At 47.2% G+C, this 19274-nt stretch overlaps 1 non-coding gene across 1 annotated transcript; it reads right to left on the bottom strand.

Annotated features, from left to right (window-relative positions):
* Positions 1-1732: 1732 nt before the first annotated feature.
* trnak-cuu (transfer RNA lysine (anticodon CUU)) lies at positions 1733-1805 on the bottom strand. Its single transcript has one exon. It is a non-coding gene; the product is annotated as a tRNA-Lys (tRNA).
* Between the last annotated feature and the right edge of the window lie 17469 nt (positions 1806-19274).

Here is a 19274-nt window from a genome sequence, read left to right as displayed (position 1 = left end):
GGAGCTGGTTTTACGAGAATAGAATGACGGTGTTGGAGTGGATTTTCGGACATAGCAAAGCATGATGGGGTAAGCCACAACGAAATGAACTTTGTACCAAGAAGCCTATCTGCTGTCCCTGATATGAACTCTGCAGCAACAAGTGACTCCTGGCCAGGTACAGACCACTGTTTCATCGAAAGCTTTGCAACAGAATAAGTAACCACAAAAGAAGATGAAGTGGAAGGGCCCCCAAACTCGCACCATGCTATCAGGCTTCACTAGGACTAAAAAGTTGAATGTAAATGAATTGCGTTGCCATATGGATCGATTGGTTGTATGTAAATGAATTTAAATGATTGTATTCTGCCCCCTGTAAACTGCTTATCACCCCGCGGCACAAGGCACTCGGGGAGATCGCTGGATATCAACTCTTCTCCCAGACCTCTGTTAGCAATAAAGTTGTCTCTATTACCTTACCAGAGTCTATGTGAATTTGTTTTCACTATCACTGGATTCAGAGAGGATGTTTCCACCGATGGGGGAGACTAGAACTAGGGGCATGATCTTAGAATAAGGGGCCGCCTATTTATAACTGAGATGAGGAGGAATTTCTTCTCTCAGAGGGTTGTAAATCTGTGGAATTCACTGTCCCCGAGAGCTGTGGAAACTGGGAAATCGAATATATTTAGGACAGAAATAGACAGTTTCTTAAACAATAAGGGGTTAAGGAGTTATGGGCAGCGGGCGGGGAAGTGGAGCTGAGTCCATGATCGGATCAGCCATGATCTTAATAAATGGTGGAGCAGGCTCGAGGGGCCGTATGGCAGACTCCTGCTCCTATTTCATATGTCCCTTTGACTAAGACACGTCAACATCCTGGGGGTCAGCATTGATAAAGTACATGTGGGCAAGCCTGGCAAGCTCAGTCTGTCAAACATGAGATTTTTAATTTTAAGGTCATGCGTTCGAGCCCCACCTTGCATGAATAATTTTCTTTCAACTTTTATGTTACTTTCACGGGAATTAACCCACACATTCAAAAAGGAGTTCCATATGCCCCTTATGGCTAAAAGGATCAAGGGGTATGGAGAGAAACAGGAAAGGGGTACTGAGGGAATGATCAGCTGTGATCATAGTGAATGGCGGTGCGGGCTCGAAGGGCCGAATGACCGACTACTGCACCTATTTTCTATGTTTCTATTTTGCCCCTTGTGGGGGAATCTAGAACTTGGGGGCACAGTTTCAGAATAAGGGGTCAGAAGAACATAAGAAGTCGGAGCAGGATTAGGCCACATGGTCCCTCGAGCCTGCTCCACCATTCAACACGATCATGGATGATCCCCATAACCCTTTATTCCCTGAAGGTTTAAGGGTCGCCCATTTAAAAGGAGATGAGGAGGAATTTCTTCTCTCAGGGAGTGGTGAATCTTTGGAGCTCTCTGCCCCAGAGAGCTGTGGAGGCTGGGTCATTGAATATATTTAAGGTGGAGATAGACAGATTTTTGAACGAGGCCATATGAATTGAATTGGAGAATAGAAAAGGGGCGATCACACGACTGGGAATGTACGAGAGACCCCCGAACATCCAGAGGGAGAGAAAGGGTCTGGTTATTGTGATTCAGCAAGGAAACTATCGATCCTGGAGGACAAATACTCTGTTCCAATGGAAACAGACCCAGCCTCTCCAATTGATCAGTTAATTAATGATGTTTTCCCGTGAAAGCAAAATAAAAGTTTAACAAAGCTTAATCGCCCAACGTGGGGATTGAACCCACGAATTTGAGATTAAGAGTCTCATGTTCTACCGACTGAGCTAGCCGGGTTTAGCAAATGTGTGATCCTTGACGTATGTCAAATGTTGTGGGTGGATTAATGATGAGTGAAATCGTGATTGAGCATCTCACAGACTTCAATTATGGAGTTCCTTCAGTTCGCATTTCTTTATTGTGCAAAAGAAGATTGTGGGTTAATTATTGATGTTTTTCCATGAAAGCTGCATCAAATTAAAAGAAACGTAATCAGCCAACGTGAGGCACGGACCCACGACGTTGAGATCAATAGTCTCATACTCTACTGACTGAGCTAGCCGGGCTTCTGCTCAACGCACGTTTTTATCACGCATTGCAGCCAGGCGCCTGTTGGCTGCGCCCCGGATGTTGAAAATTGCTGTTGAAACTTGTGTCGTTGTTGTCACGTTTGCTTTACATGCAAAAGGTCCCTAGTTCAATCCCGGGCAGAAACATTATGTTTAAACTTTCTGTGGATGAACAATCGGATGTGAGTTTAGTATCCAGGCAAATGCTGCCTGAGCTGCTGAGATTTCCAGCATTTGCTGTTTTTATTTGCTATTTATTCTCCTGGCAAAAGGGATCCCTTATTCCTTAATTGCAATTTATTTCAATCCAATAAATGGACCACTTTGACTGAGAGAAAACGGATCCGCGGGGACCTTTTGCGTGTGAGGCCAACGTGATATCCGCTACACTGCAGCCCATCAAAGGGCGAGAAACCAATGAATATAAAGGATGAGCTGACAAATATCAGGGGCAGTGCAATCTGTTCAACGTCAACCCCTCCTTTCTTATTCAGCAGTGGCATGAACGGGAGTCAGACGTCACAAGGTTTAATTAAAAACACAAATTCAAGTAATACTTGCAAATCTTTTCAGTGTAAAATTCTTTCACATTATTTGAAATCCTATTGCGTTGAATCTGCAAATACGCACGGTGGGATATTATCTTCAATTCTGATTGTATTTTGTGTGCACGATAGAAATAACCGGTGCTGTTAAATTTGATAAAAGTTGCCCCAGATCTCTGAAGACTTTGAACCAGAAAGCTAAAATGCAGTGAATAAAATCGGATATGGTTTTCGAGTTACGATGCAAAGCACAGGACAAATGATTGAAGTATGGAGTGTCCCTGAGTTAGCATTTGTATGATTGTGCAACAGAAGGTGAAGTGTTAATGAATGATGGTTTCCCGTCAAAGCAAGAGAAAAGTTTAAGAAGAAATCATATTGTGCCTGTCAGGTGAGCGCTGCTTGTGATACCTGGTGGGAATGGGCGGACATTTTAAAGCCCCTTGTATTGCAGAACCTTCATATCGACGAACATCTGCAGCTCGCAGAATAGGTCTCATAATCAGAGGGCTGTGTATTCAAATCACTTCGGGGTCACTATTCTCTTGGATATTTTTCTTCCAGAATTATTATTTCCTTTGCTGTTTGGCAATAACCAGACCCTTGCTCCAAGGTCTGTCGCACTGTTTCCCCGGAGTCAGGCAGAGATACGCCTGCTACTCTCACTTATTTCATGGGACAGGACACAAAAGATCAAAATCAACCTGCAGGTGGCCACATGCAACACTGAATAGTCAGGATGGCCGAGCGGTCTAAGGTGCTGTGGTCAGATCACTATTTCCTCTGGAGATGTGGGTTTATGTCCCATTTCTTATATTTAATTATTAACCGGAACCCATTTGTTTTGTCACCACCAACTCCTTAAAAGTACGATTCAGCAGTCCACCTGCTCGCTTAACATTTCCGTCTGACCTGGTGCTGAAGTTTGTTCATTCTTTTGTAGACCGGCAATCAGATATTTTGCCCTGAGCATGTGAGGAACTTATCTCCTGAACTCATTGGGTTTAATTTTGGTAATCTGGTGCTCAAAGTGGAGATGTTTCCGCAGTGTAACGGTTAACACGTATCCTCACACGCGAAAGCACCTCGGGGCGAAATATTTTCTGGAGTTTTCTCATGCATGTTCAGAGGAGAGTTTATTCTCCTGTGAAAGGTCACGAGATCATAAGAACGTAAGAGCTAGGAACTGGAGTCAGCCATTCGTCCCATTTTCAACTTTGCAAGATCTTTCCGCCCGATTTCGGACCGGGGACCTTTCCTGTGTGAGGCGAATGTGATAACTAGTACACTACGGAAACACTGTGATAGAATCTATCTTCGGTTAAAACTACAGCTCTAAACCTACGCAGCTAGCCGAGAATTCATGAACTTGTTTTCAGAGAATAGAATGAGGGTGCTATATTTAGGAAGGCTGTAAGTGTGGCCTTCGACAGCGTGGACCATTTCCCACGCCTCGGGATACTACTATCAGCAAGGGAGACATCGATGACGAGGTCCAACACCGCCTCCAGTGTGCCAGCACAGCCTTCGATCACCTGAGGAGGAGAGTGTTTGAAGACCAGGACCTCAAATCTGGCACCAGGCTTATGGTGTGCAGGGCGGTGGTGATACCTGCCCCATGGTATAGCTCCGAGACTTGGACTATATACAGCAGACATCTCAAATCACTGGAGAAATAACACCAGGGCTGTCTCCGCAAGATCCTGCAAATCTCCTGGGAGGACAGACGCACCAACATCAGTGTTCTCGCTCAGGCCAACATCCCCAGCATTGAAGCACTGACCACACTCGACCAGCTCCGCTGGGTGTGCCACATTGTCCACATGCCCGACACGAGACTCCCTAAGCAAGCGCTCTACTCAGAACTCCGACACGGTAAGCGAGCCCCAGGTGAGCAGTATCATTTATTTCACACTACTGTATATAACTGTACCTTACCATGCAATACATGACTGTAACTAGATATGACCTGTTACCACAAGCATATTTTACCAACAGTGGTGCACTTGCAAGAGACACTGCATACCTCTTCAACACAGGTATATAAATGCAGGTCTCAGGCAAGTGTGGCACTCAAAAGCTGTGAAATAAAGATGCAGGTCCAGCGTGACCTTGACATCAGCATGTGCCTCGTGTAAGTCTGTACTGCAGGGTCAGGACTTTACAGTGGCGGCGAGTTACGGGATCACAGAATCCACAGAATGGCTACCAACGGCTCAGCTGAGAAATATAATGCTGAAGACAATTGGGAGGACTTTATAGAAAGGCTGCAGCAAAGCTATGTAAGCAAAGACTGGTTGGGCGACGTTAAGGCAGACAAGAGAAGAGCCCATCTCTTGACCAGCTGTGGCTCGAAAAAATACGCCTTAACGAAGGACCTGCTGGCACCCGAGAAACCAGCAAGCAAGTCGTTTGAGGAGTTGAGCACACTGGTAAGAGACCACCTGAAGCCAGCGAGCAGCCCACATATGGCCAGACGCAGGTTCTACAACTACAGACGCTGTGTGGTCCAGAGCAGACCCGACTTTGTGGTGGAACTTCAGACGTTGGCTAGTTTATGTGAGTTCTCCAATGAACTAAATGAGAAGTACTGAGAGACTTTTTTATTGAAGGATTAGGTCACGCAGGCATATTCCGAAAGCTTATAGAGACCAAGAACTTGATCCAAGTGGCTGCAACACTGATCGCATAGACATTCTTGGCAGGAGAAGAAGATACAAGGTTGATCAACACTGCGGGTACGACAACAAACAAAACATCGGAACAAGGGGTTCACAGCGTGAAACAAGCCGCTACCCCCACACACAGACAAAAGGCAGGAGAGCAGGCCTTCAACACTAGGCAGTGGCGCCAGAAGCCATCAAGGGCCACATGAACGGCCATTCACACCTCATTAACCAACAATGCGAGCAATCAACTACAGACTGAGCGAAGCTCAAGAGAGATCAGCCAGGCGCAGCTCATCCTTCGGAAACAATGGAAGCGGTCTGTGCTAGAGATGTGGGGGAAGGCATTCAACAAGGAGGTGTCGATTTCAGTATGCTGTTTGCAGAAACTTCAACTATACAGGACACCTGGCTCACGTGCAAAAACGCAGCAGCTCGGCTGGTATACGAATCAGAAAGGTCGGAAAGCGGACCAGAAGAAGGTGGGGACAGTTCCCGGGACACCGATGTACAGCGGGTCAACACGATCAATGTCCACTGTTCTTGCAACAAGACGCCTCCAATAATGATGAGGGTCCTACTCAATGGGATACCCGTCAACATGGAACTGGACACGGGAGCTAGTCAATCTCTCATGAGCGTTCAACAATTTGAACAGCTGTGGCCGCACAAAAGCAACTGACCAAAACTCACGAGGATCGACACCAAACTAAGGACCTATACCAAAGAAATCATCCCAGTCCTTGGCAGCGCCATGCTCTCTGTCACACACAAAGGGACAGTGAACCGATTTCCATGTGGATTGTCCTCGGAGATCTCCCAGCATTGGTGGCAAGAAGCTGTCAGGCAAAACTAAATTGGAAATGGGATGATGTTCACACCATGTCGTCAGAGGAACGGACCTCCTGCTCAACAGTTCCAAGTCGTTTTGAACATCTCTTTCAGCCTTCAAAGGGGCGAAAGTTAAACTCTACGTCACACAGGATGCCAGACCGGTCCATCACAAGGCTAGAGATGTGCCTTATGTGATGAGGGAAAAGATTGAACACGAACTGGACCGGCTTCTGCGGGAAGGCATTATCTCACCCGTGGAATTAAGCGACTGGGCAAGTCCCATCGTCCCCGTCATGAAGCTTGATGGATCCGTACGAATCTGTGGGGATTATAAGTCTACCATAAACAGAGCCTCATTACAGGACCAGTACCCGCTGCCCAGAGCGGAGGATCTATTTGCCACATTGGCTGGAGGAAATCTTTTCTCGAAACTCGATCTCACATCTGCGTATATGATGCAAGACCTGACCAAAGAGACTAAGCTACTCACCACCATCAACACATATCGAGGCATTTTAATGTACAATCGATGCCCATTCGGCATCAGGTCGGCAGCTGCTATATTCCAGCGGAACATGGAGAGTCTGCTCAAGTCCATCCCGGGACGCTTATATTTCAAGACGACATACTTACCAGGGGCAGGGACACCGACTCCCATCTCTGCAATTTGGAGGAAGTACTAAGTCGATTGGATCGGGTAGGCCTATGAGTTAAGAAATCCATGTGTCTCTTTATCGCGCCCGAGGTTGAATTTTTGGGCAGAAGGATTGCCGCTGATGGAATCTACCCAACAGAATCCAAAACAGAAGCAATTCGCCTGGCACCGAGGCCCCGGAATGTCTCAGAACTGCGCGCCTTTCTCGGGCTACTCAAGTACTTTGGGAACTTTATGCAGAACTTCAGCACGCTGCTGGAGCCTCTCCATGTGCTACTCAGGATGGGGTGGGATTGGTTTTGGGGGGACACCCAGGAACGCGCCTTCAATACGGCATGCAACCTTCTATGTTCCAGCAGTGTTTTGGTTTTCTTTGATCCAAGTAAAAAGCTCGTTCTCACATGTGATGCGTCAACATATGGGGTCGGGTGCGCTTTACAACATGTCAATGATGCGGATAAATTACAACCCATAGCTTACGCCTCCAGGTCATTTTCGCGGGCGGAGCGCGGGTACTGTATGGTTGAGAAGGAGGCGACGTGTGCATTTACGGAGTCAAAATGGTTCATCAATACCTTTTCGGGGCCAAGTTCGCGTGAAAAACTGACCACAAACCCCTCACGTCCCTGCTATGCGAGTGCAAGGCAATAAATGCCAACGCCTCGGCGCGCATTCAGCGGTAGCCACTCATGCTAGCGTCTTACTACTATACAATAAGGCACAGACCAGGCGCAGACAACTGTGCCGACGCGCTTAGCATGCTATCCCTGGCGACAACGGAAGGGTCCGACGAACAGGTCTGTGTGATGGTCATGGCAATCAATGCCTTTGAATCCACACGTTCACCCATGACGGCTCGCCAAATCAGAGCTTGGACGACCAGCTACCACACGTTATCCTTAGTCAAAAGATGTTTTTAACTGGTGACTGGGCAGAGACTCGTGATGCCTGCTCCGAGGAGATCAAACGTTCCCATAGGCGCATGCATGAACTATCACTACAGGCAGACTGCCTGACGTGGGGCAGCCGAGGAGTTATGCCCTTGCGAGGTAGAGAAGCATTTGTCCGGGAGCTCCACCGCGAGCACCCATGGATCATCCTGATGAAGGCCATAGCCAGATCCCACGTCTGGTGGCCTGGCATTGACGCGGACTTGGAGCTCTGCGTCCGTCGATGCACCATTTGTGCCCAACGCAGTAATACACCCAGGGAGGCCCCCCTAAGCCCCTGGCCCTGGCCCATCAAACCGTGGTCGCGGGTGAACGTAGACTATGCGGGCCCATTCATGGGCAAAATGTTCCTCGCAGTCGACGATGCATTTTCAAATTGGATCGAATGCACCATTTTAAACTCGAGCACCACCTCCACCACTGTGGAGAGCCTTTGAACAATGCACGGAATCCCTGACATATTGCTCAGTGATAATGGTCCGTGCTTCACCAGCGCAAAATTTCAAGATTTCATAGTTGACCACGGCACAAATCACGTTAAGACGGCACCGTTCAAGCCGGCCTCCAGTGGCCATGCGGAGCGTGAAACAAGGTATGTTAAAAATCCAAGGTCCCACGCTGCAGAGCCGCCTGTCGCGACTGCTGCTGACATACAGACCTCGTCCACATTCGTTGACTGGGGTTCCCCCCGCGCAACTATTGATGAAACGAACCTTAAAGACGAGATTCCCTTTATTCCTCCTCGACATGCATGCAATTGTTGAGGCAAAGCGCCGGAATGGAACTGAGTATCATGACCGAAATTCGAGGGGGAGGTGGAATGAGATAGAGGACAAAGTCTTTGTGCTAACCTATGGCCGGGGTCCCAAATGGTTTGCAGGGACAGTAACAGATAAGGAAGGAAACAGGCTACGGTGGTACAAATGGACAATTGCCAAACCTACCGAAGGCATGTAGACTAAGTAAAAAGTAGATTCACTGATAACACTGCAGAACCAGAGGCAGACTACAATGTGGAACTCACACCACACCTGGTGGACAGACAGAGGTTACAACCTGAGAAAAGGGCAGTCTCAACAGACAGCCCAGGCAAGATACCAGCAATCACACCGAAGGAAAAGCAGGCACCAAGGCAAACAACTGAACCACAACTAAGACGGTCCACGCGAGAGCGTAGACAACCTGAGAGACTGAACCTATACAGCCAATAAGACGTTGGGGGAGGGTTATGTCATGTATCTCACACTACTGTATATAACTGTACCTTACCATGCTATACAAGACTGTAACTAGATATGACATGTAACCACAAGCGTACTTTACCACCTGGGGTGCAATTGCAGGAGACACTTCATATCTGTTCCACACAGGTGTATAAAGGCAGTTCTCAGGCAAGTGTGGCACTTGAGAGCTGTGAAATAAATGTGCAGGTCCAGAGTGACCTTAACTTCAGCATCTGCCTCGTGTGTCTGTACTGCAAGGGTCAGGATTTTACAGGCAGAGGAAACGTTTCGGGCACATCCTCAAAGCCTCCCTGATAAAATGCAACATGCCCACCGGCACCTGGGAGTCCTTGTTCCTCGGGTTGAGTTGCCTGTGCTGCGTGATCCGTGCCGGATCGATCATCCTCTGTCACGTGGTATGTCACAGCACGTTTGCACATTCACTGGAGGTACCCGATCATTGTGCAGCCTTTGCACAAGTCGTGCTTGAATCGACATGGATGGGCTCGAGGATTACCCCCGCAGCACCAACACGGTGCTAAAAGATTCAATTTCACCCCCGATGGCGCACTCTGAGTCATCGAAGGTGTTGCAGCCACATACATATCGGTCCTGCCATATGCAGTTCGGCCTGCTAGCGATATCATTTTATGCACAGTACTTGCCGGTGAGCTTCGATGTTGAGAAGGTATCTGTTTGGTATTATCGTCCGTGGCCATGCATGCCTGGGCGATCGTGATGGCCATGCTCAGATCTAGGGTTTCAGCAGCTAGCAGCTTTCGAAGAATGACCTCGTGGCTGATGCCCAGCACGTAAAAGTCCCACAGCATTTCCCCCAACGCAGCTCCAAAATTCGCAAGGTCCCGCGAGGTATCTCAGGTCGGTGACATAATCCTTCAGGTCCTGGTCCCCGGAGCGATGGTGCGTGAAAAAACGATATCTGACCATGAGGATACTCTCCTTCGACTTGAGGTAGTCCCAAACCAGTGTGCACATCTCTGAATATTCCTTCTCCGTTGGTTTTGTAGGTGTGAGTAGATTCTTGATGAGGCTGTATATTTTAGGCCCACAGACGGTGAGGAGAACCGCCCTGTGCTTGGCCACGTTAGTGTCTCCTTCCAGCTCGTTGGCCACAAAGTACTGGTCGAGCTTCTCGACGAAGGCTTCCCAATCATCACCCTCGATGGATCTCTCTGATATTCCAGCCACGGTTGTGTGAAGGTTCGTATTCTGTTACTCGTCGCCAATTGTTGTGTATAGAAGAACTCCCCGAAGCTGAGTACTGTGAGCTAAACTTAGTGTGACCTTAGTCTTCTTTATTACAACTCCAGAGTGCCTGAACAACATGGCAGCCTACCTTTTATACTGGCCCTGTGTGGGCAGGTGACCATTAGGACTCCAACAGTCGCATCCGCTCGTGGCAAGTATTACAGAGTTACATACATCACATAATTGTTATCGTTAAGAAGTTATAATTCCAATGAAGGCCTGAATCGTGCGAAAGGAGCCTGTTTTTAGGACAAGGCTACATATCAGGAAGGAGTGTAGTTAGAAGACAAGGGAAGTGTTACGCTGCTTATAAGTTTGGAGAATAAAAAGAGTAAATGCTGGAAACACTCAGCAGGCCAGGCAGCATCTGTGGAGAAAGAAACAGAGTTAACGTTTCAGGTTAATGACCTTCCATCAGAAGTTGGGCAGTTGTGTTAGGTAATACTATTAAAAGTTTCAATTGTCACGAAGCCGGGATAAGGAAAAGATATAAAATGTGGCATTTGGAACAGATAGTTTAGAATCCGATTAATGTTTGATCAATTTGTACACCGAGCTGGGAAGTGTAACGTGTTTGAGTTCTTCGCCTAACAGTCGCAAGGTTGTGGGTGTAAGTACTGTTGTTAAGTGTATGTTTAATTATTGTCTGCTTAATAACTCTGACATTTAATGTTGCGGACCCTATTACTGCACTGCGTGTGTTCCAGCTCTGTTTGGAGCACCGATCCCTTCAATCTGTCGCTTGCAGGGACAGTTGGATTCACCGTTTCTTTGTTTGGTGAAATTTCAAAGATTGAAAGCGGCGCACATCAACCTGGTCACCTACTCACTAACCGCTACACGCTGCTCCCGTGAGATGGAAGACCAGTTGCTGTTTCAAGCTTGAATGCAGGTACAAGCAGAACTCATTCATGGAAAGCCCAATTCCCTGAGATACCTGATTCTACGCACCGAAATCCTTCGCAAAGAGTTGCGGTTCGTGTGGGGTGATTTCGGCACATCTTTCCCCCACGACAACACTTCAAACATAACTCAACGGCTGTGAAGCGCTTTGGGCGTCATGAGTTCCTGAAAGCTGTTGCAGAAATGCAAGTCCTCCTTTGCAAAATTTTGATGCAATTTCAAAATTCGTGGGTAAACTGAGGGCTCGTCCCGGATTCAAACCCAGGACCTCTCGCAAATTTCAAGTAACAACCCCAAAGCGAGAATCATACCCCTAGACCAACGAGCCAACTACTTGACAAAGTTGAAGCTCAGGTGTAACCATTATTGAAGCATTTTTAGTGTGTTGCTATTCTTGATCGGAGGAGCACATGGGACGGAATCAGTGACTTTGCTTTTTCGACCTGTCTTCTGAAGCACCGCACGGTCCCACTCCGACAGTCAATGAGTGTAAGTTAGTGTATCCAGGCTGCGGGTGGCCAACAGGCGTCTGTCTGCAATGAGCGATAAAATCCAGCGTCAGCCAGACGTCCGGCGTGCTCAGTCGGTAGAACATGAGAATCTGAATTACAGGGTCGTGGGTTTGAGCCCCATCTTGGGCGATTGCATTTCTTTTAATTTAATGTTGCTTTCATGGAAAATCATCATTAATTAACCCACAATCTTCTTTTGCACAATTAAAGATATGCTAACTGAAGGAACGCCATAATTGAAACATTTCTTCTGTGCTCTGCAAGTCAACTCTGAAACCATAAAGCATTTTACACACTGTGCATTCGGGGTCTGGGTCAAAATGTTCATTGCTGGTAACATCAACAGGAGACTGGGGAAACAGTGAGACTGACTTTCGAGCAAGGGTCTGGTTATTGTGAAACACTAAAGAAAATAGCAATTCTGGAAGAATAACATCGAAACGAAATGTGAGCTGACAACCAGAAAGAAGTGTTAAGGCAGAAGGTTTAATGCTGCATCCCTTTCTGCAAAAAATTCCTTTCACAAACATTTCAATAACCGAAACGGCACAAAACAAAAATGTTCCTTTCAAAGTCATTAAACTCCCGAATTTCCGTGCCCCGCGAATCTCCTGAATCAGATGCCTCTAGTTTTGCAGACTTAATCCATGTCCCTTTGCAATATTGTACTCCCACCCACACTATTAAATGTGCCACTAACTTATCGAATCATGGAATGGTTACAGCACGGAAGGCCATTCGGCCCATCGAGCCCGTGCCGACTCTCAGCGAGTTCCACTCCCCCGTAGCCCTGCAATTGTTTTTCCTTCAGACACTTATCCTACTCCCGTCTGAATGATAAGATTGAGTCTGCCTCCACTGCCCTTTCAAGCCGTGCATTCCAGATCCTAACCACTCGCTGATAAATGGCAGGCTCCTCTTCCTGTGTGTAATGTCTTGGAAACACGAGATCAATTCCTGCCACACTCACAGCCTTCCTATATGTAGCACCGTCATTCTATTCTCGTAAAACCAGCTCCTGAAGTAACGGCCAGCTGTGTAGGTTAAAGTTCTGGTTATGCTCCTAGCACTGTGTCAATCACAGTGTTTCTGTAGTGTAGTGGTTATCACGTTCGCCTAACACGTGAAAATTCCCCGGGTGGAAACATTTTGAACATTGTTCAATTAAATATTAGAAAAAATGGAATAATTGACCTTAATGGTTCAATATTAACAAAGTTGGTGTTTGTTTCTGCTGATGTTAATAACCCTTCAACTAGGCTGGAGTTTAATATTTTGATATTTCAAATAACAGTGTTGAAATTTCATGTCTCCAAGATAAGAGAGATTACTTGATATCCTGTTTCTGACTGCTCCATTTTGATCGTGGCGGGGAGTGGTGAGAAATCGGGGCCCAGGATCGTCGTGATCGGGGCTCAGGAGAGCCGAGGTCCCAGGGACAACACGGGCCAGCCCACACTGCGATCTAAGGATAGTCGGCGCATGTGTACACACCAGGTGCATGCAGCAGAGCTTGGTCTATGGTCGTCTTGTGTAATCCTTGCCAGTGGACCAAGACATAGCTCTGTCAAGCCCGTGTGGTGGCTGGTGTGCAACGGTGAACCCACGTTAAAACAATCCACCCACAGGCATCTTCCAATCTTCAGGATCTTTTTCAGGACCTAGATTGTCATGTCCCTCATCGAAAAACCAGTAAACCCATCTCTTTTTTAGTGTGGAAACAAGTCATCCTCGATACGAGGGACTGCCTAATACGAGACTATTAAAAAAATACAGTGTCTCACAGCCCTGTTACATTGGCTGATTTCTCTGAACAGTTCTGTACACACTCAAACGCTACACAGTGTCTCTCACTCCCTCCCGTTTCCAGCCCTGACGGTGCAGAAAGCCCCTCTCAAAGCTGCACGTTCCGGCTTCTTTCAGATGAGTTGTGAGAGATTATTAAAGGATCCTGCAGCTCCGCCTCGCTTCGCAACAGCAGATCGAAGCCACAAACAACCCATCGACTAATCGCGCGTCTCCTGCTCCAGAGTGAGTGAGGCCGGGACAGTCATGTATTCAACCAGCATTGTAACCCATGTATAATCTGACCTAAGTTGTACACTGTGAGAACAATGACCACTAGCTGGTGAACTTGAGGGAGACACTCCTAACTTGGACCTTCAGATATAAAAGGGCAAGCTCCACCCACTCCCATCACTTGAGTGCTAAGGAATAAAGGACAGGTCACAGACTGACCTTCTCTCAAGCATGGGACTCGTGTGCATTTACACTGTATAGTAAGGACGTATCAATGGCGACGAGAATCTGGGATTGAAACCACGCGAGCATGGCCACGAGAAGAACAGACGAGAGGTACTGTGTTAAGCAATGTTTGGGACAGAGATTCAGCATTGTTAAAGCATCACACCAGGCATGCCCTAATATGTAGCCGAACCCAGAGGGGGAGTTCGACAGAGACAATGGCAAGCTGAACGGCGATTCACGCCATTGCAAGAGGCAATGCGGCCAGTAATCGGGCCATCAACACCTGTTAATAGTGCATTCAAGGACAATCACGGGGCAGTCAGTGAAGATCGACTGGCAAGAGACCTTTTGTTTCCAACAGCAGCTCATGTTGGAGGCGTGGAGGCACACACTCAGCCGGAGTTTGCAGAGATGAGCAAAATACCAGCACGTATACAGTTCATACACCAGGACGCCACCGATAATGATGAAAGTGCTCCTCAATGGCATTCCAGTATCAGTGGAGCTAGACACGGGTGCCAGCCTGTTCCTGATGGGTATCAAACAGTTCGATGAGTTGTGGGCGTCCAAGGCCAGGAGGCCAGAATTATCGCCGATTGACGCATAGCTACGAACATACACAAAGGAGATCATTCCGGTGCTAGGCAGCACCACGGTAGTCGTGACCCACAAAGTTGGCTTGTTGTCATTAACAGGAAATGTGGCGATATCAATGCAATTTTCTCTGTGGAGCAAGTATCATGCTCACAGATCCTGGACAAATTTGACTCATTATTTCAACCCGGCATTGGCACTTTCATGGGGCCTAGGTCGTGATTCACATAAACCCGGACGCCAGGCCAGTACTTCACAAGGTCAAGGCGGTTCCGGACGTGATGCGAGAAAAGATAGAAGGCGAATTGGACCGCCTGCTGAGGGAAGGCATCATCTCGCCAGTCGAATTCATTGACTGAGCGAGCCCGATTGTGCCGCTGCTCAAGGCGGATGGGTCGGTCAGGATATGTGGTGATTACAAGGCCACCATCAATCGAGTGTCACTCCAAGACCAGTACCCGCGACCGAGAGCGGAGGACCTCTTTGCGTCGCTATCCGGTGGCAACCTTTTTTTAAAATAAGACCTTACCTCAGCTTTCATGACCCAGGAGCTGGCGAATGAGTCGAAGAAGCTGACCACCATCACGACACACAATGGGTTGTTTGAGTACAACAGATCGCCATTCGGGATTCGCTCGGTTGCCGCGATCTTCCAACGAAATATGGAAAGCCTCAAGTCGATTCCAGGGACGGTGGTTTTTCAGTACGATATCCTCATCACGGGTTATGATGCTGAAGAACACCTCCACAACCTAAAGGAGGTGCTACGCAGACTGGACCTGGTAGGGCTCCGACTGAAAAAGGCGAAGTGCGTATTCCTAGCTCTAGAGGTAGAATTCCTGGGGATGAGGGTAGCAGCAGGCGGGATCAGCCCTACTGCCTCCAAAACGTAAGCGATCCAGAGAGCACCCAGACTCCGTAACACGACGGATCTGCGTTCGTTCCTGGGGGTCCTGAACTATTTTGGTAACTTTCTTCACAAATTGAGTACGCTGCTGGAGCCGCTACACGTGCTCCTACGCAAAGACCAAGAATGTGTTTGGGGGGACAGCCAGGAACGGGCTTTTAATAGAGCACGCAATTTGTGATGTTCCAACAATCTGTTAACGCTATATCACCCATGTAAGAAACTTGTGTTAACGTGCGATGCGTCGTCCGATGGTGTCGGGTGTGTGTTGCAGCATGTCAATGCCAAGGGTCAGTTACAGCCGGTAGTTTAGGCATCCAGAAGTCTGTCCCAGGAAGAAAGGGGCTACAGGATGGTAGAAAAGGAGGCGCTCGCATGTGTATTTGCGGTAAAGAAAAGGCACCAGTACCTGTTTGGCAGGCAATTTGAGCTGGAGACAGATCACAAACCCCTAATGTCCCTTTTGGCCGACAACAAGGCCATAAATGCAAACGCATTGGCCCTCATACAGAGGTGGGCACTCACGTTAGCCGCCGATGACTACACAATTCGGCACAGACAGGGCACCGAAAACTGTGCCAATGCACTCGGCAGGCTCCCACTAGCCACCACTGAGGGGGCTACTGAGCATGCTGCTGAGATGGTCATGGCTGTTGAAGCTTTCGGAACCAACGGCTCACCCGTGACAGCCCGTCAGATTAAAGTCTGGACAAATAGAGACCCGCTATTGTCTTTCGTCAAGAAATGTGTCCTGAATGGGGACTGGGCAGCCACGTACATGGCTTGCCCTGAGGAAGTTAAACTATTTCACAGGTGCAGGGATGAACTCTCGATTCAGGCCGATTGCCTACTGTGGGGAAACCGTGTAGAAACCAGATAGGCAGAGAGGTGTTCAAGTGAGAACTCCACAATGAGCACCCGAGCATTGTCATGAGGAAGGCAATTGCCAGGTCACACGTTTGGTGGCCAGGGATAGACGCAGATCTGGAACTTTGCATTCGCAGGTGCAACACGTGTGCCCAGCTGGGTAATGCGCACAGCGAAGCCCCCTGAGCCCCTGGCCCTGGCCCACCAAGCAATGGTCACGCATCCATGTGGACTATGCAGGTGCTTTCAAAAATGTTTTTGGTTGTAGTAGACGCCTTATCCATAAGAAACATAAGAAACATAAGAATTAGGAACAGGAGTAGGCCAGCTAGCCCCTCGAGCCTGCTCCCTCATTCAACAAGATCATGGCTGATCTGGGCTTGGACTCAGCTCCACTTACCCGCCCACTCCCCGTAACCCTTAATTCCCTTAGTGTTTAAAAATCTATCTATCTCTGACTTGAATACATTCAATGAGCTCGCCTCAACTGATTTTTTGGGCAGAGAATTCCACAGATTCACAGCCCTCTGCGAGAAGAAATTCTTTCTCAACTCGGTTTTAGATTGGCTCCCCCGTATTTTGAGGCTGTGCCCCCTCGTTCTAGTCACCCCTACCAGTGGAAACAACCTCTCTACCTCTATCTTGTCTGTCCCTTTCATTATTTTAAATGTTGCTATAAGATCACCCATCATGCTTCTGAACTCCAACGATTAAAGACCCAGTTTACTCAATCTATCATCATAAGGTAACCCCCTCATCTGCGGCATCAACCGAGTGAATCGTCTCTGTAACCCCTCCAAAGCCAGCATATGTTTCCTTAAGTAAGGTGACCAAAACTGCACGCAGTACTCCAGGTGCGGCCTCAACAATACCCTATGCAGTTGGAGCAGGACCTCCCTCCTTTTGTACTCCACCCCTCTCGCAATGAAGGCCAACATTCCATTCACCTTCCTGATTACCTGCTGCACCTGCAAACTAACTTTTTGGGATTCATGCACAAGGACTCCCAGGTCTCTCTGCGCCGCAGCATGTTGTAATTTCTCCCCATTCAAATAATATTCCTTTTTACTGTTTTTTTTCCCAAGGTGGATGACCTCACACTTTCCGACATTGTATTCCATCTGCCAAACGTTAGCCCATTCGCTTAACCTATCCAAATCTCTTTGCAGTCTCTCTGTGTCCTCTACACAACCCGCTTTCCCACTAATCTTTGTGTCATCTGCAAATTTTGTTAGACTAAACTCTGTCCCCTCTTCCAGGTCATCTATTTATATTGCAAACAGTTGTGGTCCCAGCACCGATCCTTGTGGCACAACTCTAACCAGCGATTTCCAACCTGAAAAGTACCTATTTTCCCGACCCTCTGCTTTCTATTCGCCAGCCAATTCTCTATCCATGCTAATACATATCCTCTGATTCCGCGTACCTCTATCTTCTGAAGTAACCTTTTGTGTGGTACCTTATCGAATGCCTTTTGGAAATCTAAATACACCACATCCATCGGTACACCTCTATCCACCATGCTCGTTATATCCTCAAATAATTCCAGTAAATGAGTTAAACATGATTTCCCCTTCATGAATCCATGCTGTGTCTGCTTGATTGCACTATTCCTTTCTAGATGTCCCGCTATTTCTTCCTTAATGATAGTTTAAAGCATTTTCCTCACGACAGATGTGAAACTAAACGGCCTATAGTTACCTGCCTTTTTTCTGCCCCCTTTTTTAAACAGAGGCGTTACAATAGCTGCTTTCCAATCCGCTGGTACCTCCCCAGAGTCCAGTGAATTTTGGTAGATTATAACGAATGCATCTGCTATAACTTCCGCCATCTCTTTTAATACCCTGGGATGCATTTTATGAGGACCAGGGGACTTTTCTACCTTGAGTCCCATTCGCCTGTCCAGCACTAACCCGCTAATGATAATGATTGTCTCAAGGTTCTCCCTTCCCACATTCCTGTGACCAGCAATTTCTGGCATGGTTTTTGTGTCTTCCATTGTGAAGACGGAAGCAAAATAATTGTTTAAGGTCTCACCCATTTCCACATTTCCCATTATTAAATCCCCCTTCTCATGTTCTGAGGGAACGACATTTACTTGAATGACTCTTTACCGTTTTAAATATCGGTAAAAGCTTTTACTATCTGATTTATGTTTTGCGCAAGTTTAATTTCGTAATCTATCTTTCCTTTCTTTGTTGCTTTCTTAGTCATTGTTTGCTGTCGTTTAAAATTTTTCCAATCTTCTAGATTGCCAATAATCTTGGCCACCTTATATGCATTGGTTTTTAATTTGATACTCTCCTTTATTTCCTTGGTTATCCACGGCAGGATATCCCTTCTCTTACTGCCCTTCTTTTTCACTGGAATATATTTTTGTTGCGCACTATGAAAGAGCTCCTTAAAAGCCCTCTGCTGTTCCTCAATTGTGCCACCGTTTAGTCTGTGTTCCCAGTCTACTTTAGCCAACTCTGCCCTCATCCCACTGTATTCCCCTTTGTTTAAGCATAGTATGCTCGTTTGAGACACTACTTCCTCAACCTCAATCTATATTACAAATTCAACCATACTGTGACCCTCATTCCGAGAGGATCTTTTACGAGGAGATCGTTCATTATTCCTGTCTCATTACACAGGACCAGATCTAAGATAGCTTGCTCCCTTGTAGATTATGTAACATATTGTAATAAGAAACAATCCCGTATGCATTCTATAAATTCCTCCACCAGGCTCCCCCGTGCGATTTGATTTGACCAATCGATATGTAGGTTAAAATACCCCATGATTACTGCCGTTCCTTTTTCACATGCCTCCATTATTCTCTTGATTATTGCGCACCCCACCGTCAAGTTATTATTTGGGAGCCTATAAACTAAGACCACCAGTGACTTTTTCCCCTTAATATCTCTAATCTCCACCCACATTGATTCAACATTTTGTTCATTAGAGCCAATCTCATCTCTCACAACTGCCCTGATATCATCCTTTATTAACAGAGCTACCCCACCTCCTTTACCTTCTTGTC

The sequence above is a fragment of the Pristiophorus japonicus genome, chromosome 33 (assembly GCF_044704955.1).
Source record: "Pristiophorus japonicus isolate sPriJap1 chromosome 33, sPriJap1.hap1, whole genome shotgun sequence".
Classification (NCBI taxonomy): Eukaryota; Metazoa; Chordata; class Chondrichthyes; family Pristiophoridae; genus Pristiophorus; species Pristiophorus japonicus.
This window is presented reverse-complemented; position numbering and strand designations above follow the sequence as displayed.